A 14,386-nucleotide genomic window follows, 5' to 3' on the forward strand; every position below is an offset into this window, starting at 1 on the left:
TGCCCACAGACAGTCCTCTCACACAGGCACATCGCTTTCATGAGGTAGCCTGTTCCCAGGGACTCATCACTGGAGGGTATAAAGGCCCATGCCCCTTCCCCCCAACAAAAGACACCTGATCTCCAATATTCCTCACAAGCTACCATTGGGACTTCTCATTCTGCCAGTTCTGCTCCCGTTCTCTCCCTCTCTTTCCTTCCACAGATGTTGATCCCAAAAGCACTCCTTTAAAAACCTCCTTCAAGCTAAATGTGTGAAGAGTCTGTTTCCTGGGGAACTCAACCTGCCTCGAAAGTCATTTGCAGGTTTTCTACTATCTTTTACTAAATGGAATTGTCCATTGGAAAGAGATCTAGTTCTTCTAGAACTGTGGTGTTTTCATTTTTTTTTTTTTTAATGAAATGATGGCCATACAAGATGGTGATCCTATTTGTGTTCAAAATCTTCACTTAGGAGAATAAAAAGCTGGGATGCTATTCATTTCTCCCCAATTTTTGAAATCCATGACCTGAGAACCATGGCTTATGATTCTTTTAGATTTCTTGGGACCATCTGTTTTTATGAAGAGCCATCACCAAACACAGCTGGTTTTGTAGATTATTGTTTCGGAAAGTTTACTCAAGTCTGCAATTACATCTTCTGCAGTTGCTGTAATATCTAGTTCCCGCATGCTAAGTGATGCTCCCTGGCACTGTGTTCTCCACGTGGCACTCTAGTCTGAGTTTCTTTGCTTAATTTGGAGGTTTAGGACGAAAACATGGTAGTGGCAGTGCCATTATCTTTAAGCTTTTTTTCTTAGCCACCAGCTGATTGCAGGGTGTAAACAGTAGTTTGCGCATTACTCAGTCATATATACCTCCCACCAAGAACTGGTTACTCTTTCACATATCTCCTGATTTATTTCCCACGGTGCTTCTAAATTAACTACATGGAGATCTCCTATGCAGTCTAAGGTCACTCCGCTGCTTGTTCATTTAGAATTTTCTCTACCTGAATTATGGCGAACCATGGAAGAAGCTTAAATAAGTCCATTGCATCTTTTAAAAAAATTATTATAAAGATATTATATGTTTGGCTTTATTCAGTAAATGTGTACCTAAAGACACCAGTAAATTGAATTTTTGTAAGCCTAATAAAAATATAAATGAATTAAGAAAGCTTACTATTCTTCTGGAGAGTCTTTTCTTAAAGGTGAGTGATAAACCTTTAATTCATGTTTAAATCAGGCTTTTTTACTATATCAAGGTCTTCTTGAAAAAAATTATGTGAAAGTGAGCCCAGTCCATTCTCCTGTTTCTTTCTGAACTCCAGTATGCTCAAATGGGCTAAAATAGAGGGTAGGGAAGGCCTTAATAAAAGCAGACTTTAATAAAATTAAGGACATTTGTTTCTCACAGAAGTGACTGGATACCTCTTACTGATAGCAGTCTGCAAGAAAATAATGTAATGTTGAGAAACATTTAATGAGAGCATGCATCCCCCAAATCTTTAACCCTATCACTTTATTAAAAGTCTATGTGAGTGTCTATTACAAATATTTATTCAAAATATTTCCCTGCTATTACAACATGTAGTACACTTTAAAAAGTATTCCTCTTCAAAAAATGTGTTTACTCATTATCTGGAGTGTGTCCTTAGGAAATGATGGCTCGCTGTATTGATTAGTGTTTCATTCTGTGATATCAGTTATTCATGGTCTCTTCAGGGGTATTAGAATTATGGGAACAATCTTGAAAGTTGACGTGGTAAAAATGTAAAGCATTTTATGATGGAGCATGCCCCTTGATCCATTTTAGCCTGGGTTCCTTCATCTGAAAAATGGGTAAAGTAATATTTATCTCACAGAGGTCATGTAAGATTGAATTCAATTGAGAATACTTCATGGTCTGTACAGTAATAATCAGACACAGGCTATTGTTTCTGATTTTCTAGATATTTCTTCTGAAAATACAATTACAACGATACTGTTCCTTTGCCCAGGGCTTCCTAGGTTTTGAAACCCTTACAAAGATTTCTCTTTGGAGATTCCTAATTGCTATGCCCAGAAAGTAGGGTTGGTTTGTTTTATTTTTAGTCTTTATCTTTTTTTTTTTTTAAGAAGAGAAAGCTGAAAACTAAGGGTCAGCGGGGTTAAGTAACTCATGCTAGGTCACATATTTAATAAGGAGCAGACCCAGGGCTAGAACCAGGCTCTCTGACTTAGTCATTTCCAGCAGGGTCAAAACCTCATTCTGTGCTACAAGGACCAAGCAGGTAATGGAAACTAGTGATGAGTGAATCTATCGGGAGTGGGGAACATTGGTGAACCAGAGAAAGCTCGTGCAATGAACTGGGAAGTGCATCACCACCGCTTGGCTCCACTCAGATGTTGCCAAGGGGGATTTCTGGTCCAGTGTACTAAGATCTGCTGGAGGTTTTTTTTAAAAAGGGAAGCCAGAAATTCAGATTTTTATGTAAAAATATTGACATCTACTAAAAAGTGACAAACAAAGAGATAGACAAACAAAGACCAGGCAGTACCAGCATTTTATTTTTCCCTGTAGCAATCTGTGGCTGTGAGATGCTCCTTCTCCCTGGTTTAGGATCCAGTAGATGCTGAGTGAAGGAGACTGTAAGGTGCTGGCAGGCAGGGATTATGCCCTGTTTATTGTTGCATCCGCAAGTCTAACGAGGTACCTGTGTTACACAGTGTGCTAGTACATGCTTTTGAATGGCTGAATAAAGAATAGCAACAACAGACCAAAGGGTTCCCGCAAAACACATCTTGAGACCCAAGTCAGCACACAGGTCAGCAACGTGTCATCTGTTCTACTCCAAAATGCTGAGAAGCACATTATAAATATTCAGGCAGGTAATTTCTATTATTGTTTCTCAAATGGAAATTTTAGGAGAGGTAAAATTAGGGTGAAATTTTTATCTGTTTCTTAAATTACTGAAAAATATTAATTACACTAAATACAGATGTATGCCATTTTTTTTTTTTTTTAAAGATTTTATTTTTTCCTTTTTTTCCCCAAAGCCCCCCGGTACATAGTTGTGTATTCTTCGTTGTGGGTTCCTCTAGTTGTGGCATGTGGGACGCTGCCTCAGCGTGGTCTGACGAGCAGTGCCATGTCCGCGCCCAGGATTCGAACCGACGAAACACCGGGCCGCCTGCAGCGGAGCGTGCGAACTTAACCACTCGGCCACGGAGCCAGCCCCAAACATTTTTTTTTTTTTGAGGAAGATTAGCCCTGAGCTAACTACTGCCAGTCCTCCTCTTTTTTGCTGAGGAAGCCTGGCCCTGAGCTAACATCGTGACCATCTTCCTCTACTTTATACATGGGCCCCTACTACAGCATTGCGTGCCAACCAGTGCCATGTCCGCACCTGGAATCTGAACTGGTGAACCCCGGGCCGCCGAGAAGCGGAATGTGCGAACTTAATCACTGCGCCACCGGGCCAGACCCTATGCCAAACATTTTTTTTTTCTTCGAAGATTGGCACGTGGGCTAACAACTGTTGCCAATCTTTTTTTTTTTTCTACTTTATCTCCCCAAACCCCCCCTGTACACAGTTGTATATCTTAGTTGCAGGTCCTTCTAGTTGTGAGATGTGGGACACTGCCTCAACGTGGCCTGACCAGCGGTGCCGTGTCCGCGCCCAGGATCCGAACCCTGGGCCAGTGCAGCAGAGCGCGCGAACTTAACCACTCAGCCACGGAGCCGGCCCCACAAACATTTTAATTAAGTGAACTTTTAATGATTTCAGTAACCAAATGCTCATAACTTTCAGGCATAGTGATGTTTGAAAATAACTTTATTCAAGGGACTCTCAATTCAAATGTGCCCATATTTAATTATGAATTCATTTTTCTTAACATTTCAAGGGACCTCTATGTATTGTAAAAGAAGGAAAAAAATTCCATATGGCACTTTGGTTGGTGTTAATTATATATATAATATAGGTCTGTTGTCATGGATTCAAGCACATAATTCTAAAATGTTTAGAAATACTTTACCTACTATATGATGGACATCAAGATTTTTCATGGCCAAAGCCTTGACCCCCTTATTTTTCTTTAGACAATAAGATATAAGCAACAATATTTATGTTGGGTCCTCATAGCAACAACCAAAAACTACAATTAAGACCAAAATCATAAATGTGGATATAGGAACTATGGTTGTCCTGTGATTGGTTTCAAAAGATAGAGATCTAGTTTAATGCAATATTTCATTCCACCCTTAGAACATCTTCTTTCCCATTTCAATTAACAAGATTAACAGTTAGAGATGCACATACCCAGAAACCTGCTTTGCATCACACCATGCATCCAGTCTTTGGGTAACCTGTTGAAAGCAAAACAGAACAATTTACCTCCAACCGTCCCACTACACTCTGACTTCAAGTTCAACCTCACAATTAAGTAACTTGCCAACTTTGAATTAGCAACTCAAGATCCGTAGGTTTTATAAGCAAGTCAGAAGTAGTGCTTAGAATGATTACATTCCTAAGCCCACAATTATCACAGCTCAGAACTAATTTTTACGCCTTAAATAAAACCAAAAGAATCTACACAAAGCACTTCATTTTCTGGGAAGGTTAGATTAAAATTAAAACATTCACTGGAAAGTCATCCTCTTTAAAATGCATTTCCTAAGAATCTCTTACTTGAGGAAGAATTAGCTACTTTACTTTTGGGCTATAAATCCCTTTACTCCCTGCAACAGGTGTAGAGAGGCCGCTAATATATTTTTTTAAAAGTATGATGTTTAAAAAATTATTCTGCTAGGCAGTTCTTTCAGGTTTACAGATTGTACACATTTGCACAATATGATAATTTATTTACCCAAATGGGTAGCAGAGAGTGCCTGAAACTGAAACAGACAATATTCCAGAGAGACCTGAAGTAGGCAGTGAATAACAGCCAGAGTAGCGCCTTCGAGTATGTCACGTGTCTCCTGCAGAGTCCAAGTGCTTTCGCAGCTCTCTTCAAAACATTCTACATAACATTCAGGTGGGGGTCTGGGAGGAGAGACACCACTGGGACAGCTGTAGCTGAAGCAACTGGGTTCTTGCTGCATGAGGAGCTAAGAGGAGGGAGAGGTAAGTCTCTCTCTCCAGCTTCGGCAGCTCGGATGTTTTGGGGCCAGTGGGAATTTCACTTGAGATCTCTGTTACCTTTCATATGGTAGGAGTCTAACAAGTTACCTCGTTGACCTTCTAGGCAGCAGAGGTATTAAACTGTCTTCCCGTGGGCTCTGTCTGGAATGGGTGCCTTTAAAAAAAATTTCTAAACATTTAAAAATCTGAATTTCTAGATTCTCTTTAAACATTGGAAAATCTGGCACCACTGTACCGTTGTTATCCCTTCATGGTAGTAATAGGCCGGAGCTGAGCCAAAACTGTGCGGTTTCGATGGGGTATGTACCCCCCACACGTGACCGTACGCATTTACATACCCCGCACACTTGATTGCACTTATTTTCTCACCTGTCTGGCTTTGGAGCTTTTCTGAGTGTGGAATTCCTGTTGTGTAAGCTTGCTGGAGTGATTTTATCTGTTCATTTCTCTACTGGTCACCAGGCTCAGATTCCCAACTGCTTAAAGGACATTTCTGTCTCAGTGTCCCTCCAGCTCCTGGCTCAACGCGGCCAGTGCCAAAATTTTTTCCATTCCCTCAGTACTCAGGGATATTTTAAGCATTAATCCACATGATCTCATTGAATTTTCTAAAAAGTGAGTATATGTATTTCTGTTTACAAAGGGGGAAACTGAGGCGAGAGGCAGAATTCAAATTTAAGAGAATTTGATTTGAAAATTTGTACGCAGTCTTATTACTGTTTCAGGGAGATAAGGGACTATGCCATGCTTTTCCTCTTTCTTTTCTACTTTTTTTGCAACGTGCTTAGGAAAGTCTAAGTGTAGTGAAACAAGTAATACCTTTGGTGCTTATGTTACTGCCTCTTCTACATTCTCCATCCTTTCAGACATACAGTCTGAAACAGTGTCTGTGTGCACTTTTAGGATTGTAATTTCCCGTCTCCACAAGGAGAGAATCAGCCCTGATAGTAATTCAGAATGATCTAGATCAGTGTTGTCCAAATGAAATACAATGTTAGCCGTATATGTAGTGGAAAAAAATTAATAGCCACATTAAAAAAGTGAAAAGAAAGAAGTGGAATTAATTTTAATATTTTATCTAACCCAGTGTATGCAAAATGTTATCATTTCAACATGTAATCAATATTTAAGAATTATTATGCTGTATTTTACATTCTTTTTTTGGTAGTAAATCTTTGAAAAACTGTGTATTTAGTACAACATATCTCAGTTCAGACTAGTCACATTTCAGTTGCTAGATAGACACAGGTGGCTCATGGCTACCACAAGGGGAAGCCCAGGTCTACATCATTAGCCTGGCATATGGAGGGCGAGTAAGGAAGAGAGATTATGGTTCCTTTGGTGGCTGAGGCATAACTCAAAATACCTAAGGTCTGCTTCAAACCTCCTCTGCAACTGATGCTATGAGCCTTGGGATGTGCAAAGAAAGAGACTTTTGGAATGAATTATTTATTCTTTTATTTGGATACAGCTGCTCGATGTTTGCTAGACCAAAGAGTTGGTATAATTTTAGTATTTCTCTCCTGCTTTTAGTGCAGATCTAGGGTTTTAATGGATGCAATTAGGAGATGATTTCACAGGAAAGTGTTTTGTCTCCTGGGGTAGTTTATATTCCCTTGCCAGCCTGAGGTGAGATCATAAGTCCAAATCAATTCCCTTCTAGAAGAATTTACCTTTTGCCTCCCATCAGGGATAGCAAGTGAACACACAGAAAGAAGGACGCGTAGCATTCTTGGGAATATGAGAACCTCACTGAAGAAGCAACTAAAGAACTATGCAGTAAAGTGTGCAATAAAGGGGTAGAGTAGTTTCAGCCAGTGCCATAATGGACAGCCTGAATCCGGAATGAAAGTTTGTTTGGTGGAAGCGCTAGTAACTATGATTTGTAATACCCAGAGACGCAGACTAAAGGCGATCAATTATGTGTGGCCTGTTATTACTTTGTGAAAACTGGTCCTGAATTGTTGTATTATTTGATGGTGTTTTTCCAGGAAAATAAGGTTTCTTTTGCACATTTTTCACAGAGATAGATGCAGAAAAACTCTAAACTGTTCTAGCAAGCGTGCATTTCTAGCTAGCCCACCAATCTGAATTTCGGGTCATGGCAATATGGTCATAAAAACTTGCCCGGGGCACATTTTTGGCTTATTTTTAGCCGAAAAGCATTTTTAAATGCCTCACGAGATTTAATGACTTTTGCATTATGACTTGAGGTGCTCTATCAGGAAAATGAAATAATTCCGTTTGGATTCTTTTCCTATGCTGGAAGCCCTCTGAGTTTCCCTCATTCAAATGCCAGAAAGTGCTGTTTAAACATATGCTCCCCACGTCAGTTGTTCCACAGCCTCCTGTTATTGTTTTTATTCTCTCTAGAGCACCCAGGTACCTGAGGTATACTTCTAATATAGAAAAGAAGTGACCTCGCCCCCCTTGAGGTTTCATTCAACACAGACAAATTGAACACAGCACAAAAGAAAGGTAAGGCGATAAGCAGGCACTGGTGATCACCAGAGTGGTTTTTGAGAAGCTGGTCGTGGCCACAGTTTGACTTACTTTCCAGTTGTCCTGCTGTAAAGCCAAGCTTTTCTTCATCTGTTCCCTGTGGTTAGTTTCCTTCCCTGGGGCTGACAGAATGGGGAGAGCTGTTTAATACAGAAAGGGGGAAGCTGCCTTAGAGACTAACAGGCTCCCGAATAGTTCTGAGGTTAGAGTTCTCCTGAAGACAGCAGGAGGTCACCATTTCTTTTTTTATTTAGCTGAGTCTGATTCCCTGAAATGATTTATCTAAAAAAAATTAAGGTATAACATATATACATACTGTAAAAGTTGATCAAGTATGCTAATCTTAAGTACATGGCTTGATGTTATTTTTACATATGTATATTTCCACATAGCCACCATGTAGATCAAGTTATAAAACATTTTTAAGCACCTCAGCAGGTTCCTTTGTGCCCCTTCCAGATGTTTTCCAAATACACTCTTTCATGAGGTAACTACGTTTTTTTTTTTTGAGGAAAATTAGCCCTGAGCTAACATCTGCTGCCAATTCTCTTTTTGCTGAGGAAGATTGGCCCTGAGGTAACATCTGTGCCCATCTTCCTCTACTTTATATGTGGGATGCCTACCACAGCATGGCTTGCCAAGTGGTGCCATCTCCACACCCGGGATGCGAACTGGCAAACCCCTGGCCACCGAAGTGGAACGTGTGCACTTAACTGCTGCACCACGGGGCCGGCCCCATCACTTGTTCTTGAATGTCATCAAAATGGAATCACACAGCATGTAGTCCCTTCTTTCTAGCTTCTTTAAATGAATGTGTTTGTAAGATTCATCCATGTTATTTGGAGTGCCAGTAGTTCATTCTTTCTCAGTTCCATGGAGTATTTCTTTGCATGAATATACCACATTTTATTGATCCATGCTCCTGTTTATGAGCATTTGGATTGTTTCCAGTTTTTCTAAAATTCTATTTTGGTCCTTAGTCTACCACGCTCAGGCCATTGCAGAGGTGGCTCTTGTCCAGCGACCTGGAGCACAGAGATACTCTATGCTGATGGAAACGTCCATGCTGTCTCCTATAGGTTTGTATTCTACCCTAAATGATCTGGGTCATTGCTTACTCCTTCGCTGTCTCCTTCCCTCTCTTCTCCCTGACTTTAATAATACTAATGATAGCAGCCGTTATTCCCTGAACACATCCCATGGACCAGGCACTAGTGCTACTCTGTACTGTGGTGATGTCTCATTTAATTCCCACCAAGATCCTGTAAGGAGTTATCATCACAGGTTTTACATGGAGGAACTAAGACTTTAGTAAATTAAATGGAGTCCCTAAGATCACACACATTTTAATGGCAGAGCAAGGATTCAAACCTAGATTTTTGACTCACACTGTGTGTTTTTTTTTAATTTGCTACAGAATATTTATTGTAATCACAGAACAAAAACTGTATAATCATATTTTTTTGCTCATTCTATAAACATTTGCCTAGTACTTTGCATGTACTACACATTCTGATAGATACAGATACGAGTGTATAGAACTTAGTTTGGTCATTGCTTTCCCCATCCCCCTCAGGAACTTATGATTTGGTTGGTAAAGAAAGCTAGTTGAGCAAATAGGTTCAATATTTGTTATAGATGCTAAGGTAGAAGTTTAGATGGGTTACAGCAGGAGCACAGAAGAATAAAAGAATTTATGTGAAAGTATTTTCCCATCTGTCAACTATTTGCCAACTATTTTTACACCTATACATATGCACATTAAGACCAAAGAGAATGATATCAGCTCATAGCTGCTTTCTGGAAAACATGCATGAGACATTTAGGACTCTGAACCCATGCATATTATTACTGAGGTTTTTTTTTTAAAGGACTACGAAAGAGTATGTCTAATATGATCCTATTTTTAAAAATTTTTTATTGAGTTTATGGTAGTTTACAGCCTTGTGAAATTTCAGTTGTACATTATTTTTTGTCAGTCGTGTTGTAGGTGCACCCCTTCGCCCTTTGTGCCCACCCCCCAGCCTCCCTTTCCCCTGGGAGCCACTAATCTGTTCTCTTTGTCTACATGTTTAACTTCCACATACTCACCCTGTGTTCTTAATCACTACACATACTGACACAGACAGGGCCTTCGGATCTGTGAGGAGCTGACATCTGTGAATGGAACACAATTTTGTCCATTTCTTTACCCTATGACCAAAAAACAGCTGTAATGTTTTAAATGTCAGAACCCATCGTTCCCTGGCTTTAAACCGCCACTGACTCTGCTTATCATTAATATAAAATCCTAAGCCCACACTGTAGCCTGCAGGGCCTCCACCTGATCTGCTCCTGTCTCCCTCCTTGACCTTCTGTCCCATCCACCGGCCCTCCCTCAGTGTCCTCTAGTCACAGTGAACTTCATCCGTTCTTGAACAAACCAGGCTTGTTCCTGTCGCTGGGCCTCTGCACTTTGTTATTCCTTCTGCCCAGTGCGCTCTTCGGATCTTTGCATGGCTGGCTCCTTCTTATCATCCAGGTCTCAACTCGGATGTCACCTTCCCAGAGAATCCTTTTCTGACCACCCACTAGGAGGGACCCGCCCATCTATCGCATTGCCTTACTTTATTTCCTTCCTAACACTTACAACTCCCAAACTTATTTTGTTCATTTAATGGATTACTTATTTATTGTCTGTTTTACTCAGTTGTCACCTTCTCTGAGAAGTCATCAGCTCCTAGAAAACTACCTGGCACTTAGTAGGTACTCAATGGGCATTGATTGAATGAACAAAGGATTGGGCAAATGTGCGTTTCCAAGACTTCTGCGGCTCTATAGGATATGTCCTTGTATACTTTATAAAGAAAGAAAATCTTATTTTAAAAATGTGACTTTACAGGCTGAGGGGTCCAATCTGCATGTGATAAAATGAAGGGGGAGGGGAGCTAGGCACGTTATTAATTTTATGTGTGGAAACATGCTCGCAACCGCAGGAACTGACTTCTGGCAATAAAGCAATTTCCCAAATGTCAGAGCTAACTATACAATCCTGGAAAGTGATTCTTTTCTTATTATCATTGTTTTTTTGTTTATTGCTCATTGTGATATACTAGAATGGTGAAATTGTCTCATGTCGGGCCTAGAGCATAGCATGTGACACAAATCATAAAAATTAACACATTTTTATACTGGTATTTAAAAATAAGAAATGTCACAAGAAAAGCATATCTGGATGCTCTCTAATCACCACCACCCCATTCTAAGATGACAAGCCTTGGAATCATTAATGATCCTTTGTTCTGCTCAGTGGATGGGGTTAACATGGATACTTTTTTAGTAACAAGCTGCTCCTTAGCTTCAGCTGCTGCTTTGCCATTTGGAAGGCTGCAGGCCAATTTCTGTACATTCACAGTCGCCACTCTCCTAGCTGTTGCTGAATTGGTAGGAAGTTTTTAATTTAAACATCCTCAGTTCATGGATGTAAACTAATTCCTGGGCCCCAAGCAAACTTTGTGAAAGGGACTTGCAGCCCATTGCTCCTAGAACATTGCGTGTGCGTGTGTGTGTGTGTGTGTGTGTGTGTGTGTGATGGAGCTGGGGCTTTTGTGCCCTGTGGAGGAAAGAAAACCCGTGTTAGGAGAGATGCACCCTGCAGTTCGGCCTGGGAGTGGTGAAGGATTGCGTGTCTTTGCTAGCCTAGGCAGAATTTCTTATGACTGCACATCAGATTGCATCCCTTGCCTCTGATTCAAGTCTGCACGTTTATCTCTTCCTCTCACCTCAGGCATTTAGTGATGCTTCCACCTCTAGGCAGTGTACAAATGCAAACTTCTGTTTACTATCTTTGAGTAATGATATTAATTCCAATGATCAGGGATAATGCATTGCTTATTAAACACTGTAGCAATAACGACTAGATGGTAATTCAAAGGGAAACAAAAAAAGAGTCAAAAAGCACCCCAAGCCCCTCAGCAAAAGTGGTCGGAATGGAACAAAAGCAGAGCTTTCCTGGATAACAGTGGGGAGAGGTTAAGAGCCTCCACTGCTGACTTGCAGTGTGACCTTTGAAGAGTTGCTTAACCTCTCTAAACTTCAGGTGACACACCTATAAACTGAGAATCATTGTACCTGCCTCCTGAGTTGTTGCGAAGGTATTCAATGAGAGAGATATGTAGAGCCCTCAGCAGAGTGTCTCATATGTAGTAAGAGCTTGATTAAAGGTCTTCATAATAAGATCTCTTAATAAGAACTGTGTTGTCATCTGCATGTGCCTGCTGTCCGCTCACTATGCAACAAACCCGGTAAAGACACCTTGAAATACAGATGCTTCCTTCTAACGTTACTGGTGGATATATAAACCAAAGACTTTAGTAGAAAAACTTATGTCATTCTCTCCCTAATCACCAAATTAACTTAAATTCCTTTTAAGAAAGTCATGCCCATTTGAAAAAGTCTTTTATCAGGTATCACTTAGAATCACGCTTATATTCTAAACAATGCATCACACTTGATTCTTTTTTTTTAAAGATTGGCACCTGAGCTAACAACTGTTGCCAATCTTTTTTTCTTTTTGGCCTTTTCTTCCCAAATCCCCCCAGTACATAGTTGTATGTTTTTTTAGTTGTGGGTCCTTCTAGTTGTGGCATGTGGGATGCTGCCTCAGCATGGCCTGACGAGCGGTGTCATGTCCATGCCCAGGGTTCAAACCGGTGAAACCCTGGGCCGCTGAAGCGGAGTGTGTGAACTTAACCACTTGGCCATGGGGCCGGCCCTACACACTTAAGATTCTTGAGGTTCTCTTCAGTATACTCAGTTTCATAGAGAGCCTCTAGAAAGTAGTGTTGAGCCAGATGACTTAAAATGCAAAATGCTGAGGGATTGAGCTCAAGCAAATGTGTCAGCTCTTTCCCATCCACCTTGTCAAGGTTGAATGTTCTTGAATAGGCGTCGATGTTCCCAACCCATCCCTTATCACTCCCCCTTCTGGTATGTTGATCCCTTGCTGGAAAGTTCTTTCCCCTTCTGTGTTGCCAGTCATTTCTCACTCACCCTTAGGATCTCAGATGGAATATCATCTCTCCTGAGAGCATCTTTGTCCTCCAGACTCCATGCCTGATTCTGTGCTCCCGTTGCTCCTGGAATACCTTCATTTTATTTTGTGCCTCTTGTACTTAATTATTCATAATTATTTTTTTAATGTCTGTCCTTTTCACTAGATTCTTAGCCCCATAAGGGTAGGGATTCTTTTGTTCAGCACTGTTACGCAATCCTTAGCACACATTAGATGCTCTGACAAATATTGTGAGTAAAACATTCTTTATGAGAATTTTTTCTTTCATGTTGCACATAACTAAATGATTAAAAAACTAGATTGCATTCTTCTCATACTGTAACAGTTCTCAGCCATTATATTTAGAGTTTGCCTTTTGTATCATTGAAATGATCATGTGCTACTTTTATAGGTTACGATTTAATAGCATTTCAACCAACAAGCTTTTGATTTTTAAAGAAGTCATTATTTAGTACATTGGTACTGTAGTACAAGGTGACATTCCCTCTCTCTCTAAGATGCCTTAAGTCTTCAAAGCACATCACATAATTTCATAAATGGTAAAGATATTGATTTTAAAATCCTGATGGAAAAGAAGGCAGAGCCTAATGTTTGAATCTGAGTTACAATCAGATATAGTAAATCACCAAGAACAAAGGCCGGATACTTCAATACTTAGAATTAAGAGGCTGGAAGAGAATGTGAAGGACCCAGTTTCAATCCTCTTGTCTCTTTGAAGAATCAGACCCCCTGGAAAACCTTTGGTCCTTGTCTGATTGCTTCTAAGCTAAACTGTGGACTTATTGATATGGCTGTATAAAATTATTTTAGTGTTATGTCTTTGTTTAGAATTTTGCAATAAGTATCAGCCTGTTATATCATGTTTCAATTCTGTGTGCTGTTCAAGGCAATTTGACATCACGCTCGACCCCAACCCAGCCAGCTTATTTCCTACTACTTACATATGGTCTGGTCTCTCTATCATTTTATTACAAATGCCATGTGAGGTACTAGTTACTTAGTTTCATGCTGGCAACAAAATGATGAATAAGACCCAGTTCCTACCCTCAAGGAGTTAATCTACTGAATGAAAAGGCAGTATAGACTTATTGAGTGTATGCTATATGCAAGGCACTATGGGAGATATAAAAATGAACAAGACCTACAAGAACTAATGAGTAAGTGCCTATAGAGAACTGAGAACATTTCCAGGTACATAGCAATGGTGTAATAAATGTCACCTGCTATTCCTATGATGCTGGTAAGATTTCTGGCTTTAATGCTTGAGTGTTTGGGGAAGCCATCTCTGAGATCATCTCTGAGATCATGACATGGAGCTTGGGGTGGGCCTGGCTACACAAATTTGGTTTGAGAAAAATTTGAAATATCTAGAGACATCAAAATGGCAATATTTAGTAGTCAACAATAGAGGGACTTGAGATTCAGGAGCATAATGAGGTAGAAAATCTATTGTTGAACAGTAAGGAATCGAGACAATTTTATTAACCAGTTTCTTCTCACTTCAGGGTATTAGGTTCACAACTTTTTTCTATTAGTGTTTCAGTCTGTTTGCCTAATCCCCACATTTGACTGAAAGATGTATATGCCAGTATTCAGAAATGAGAATGTAAATAGAATTACAGCAATGAAAAAAAAAGGCCAACATTCAATCCAGCCCTCAGCATACTCTGAATCTAGTGGGATAGAGCAGAAGCTGACAGACTAAAGAATAATTAAAATAATACA

At 40.1% G+C, this 14,386-nt stretch overlaps 1 protein-coding gene across 3 annotated transcripts in view; it reads left to right on the forward strand.

Moving 5' to 3' along the window:
* FHIT (fragile histidine triad diadenosine triphosphatase) overlaps positions 1 to 14,386 on the forward strand; it is a 1,344,516-nt gene that overhangs the window by 199,908 nt on the left and 1,130,222 nt on the right. The window contains exon 1 of one of the 3 annotated variants that reach the window (XM_046685128.1): positions 5,007 to 5,088. The exons of the other annotated variants lie outside the window; for them this stretch is intronic. The gene's annotated coding sequence lies outside the window, so the exon portion shown is untranslated. Of the gene's footprint in view, positions 1 to 5,006; positions 5,089 to 14,386 lie in introns of those variants that run through there. 3 annotated transcript variants of the gene reach the window in all.

Source organism: Equus quagga, chromosome 1, assembly GCF_021613505.1.
Source record: "Equus quagga isolate Etosha38 chromosome 1, UCLA_HA_Equagga_1.0, whole genome shotgun sequence".
NCBI lineage: Eukaryota > Metazoa > Chordata > Mammalia > Perissodactyla > Equidae > Equus > Equus quagga.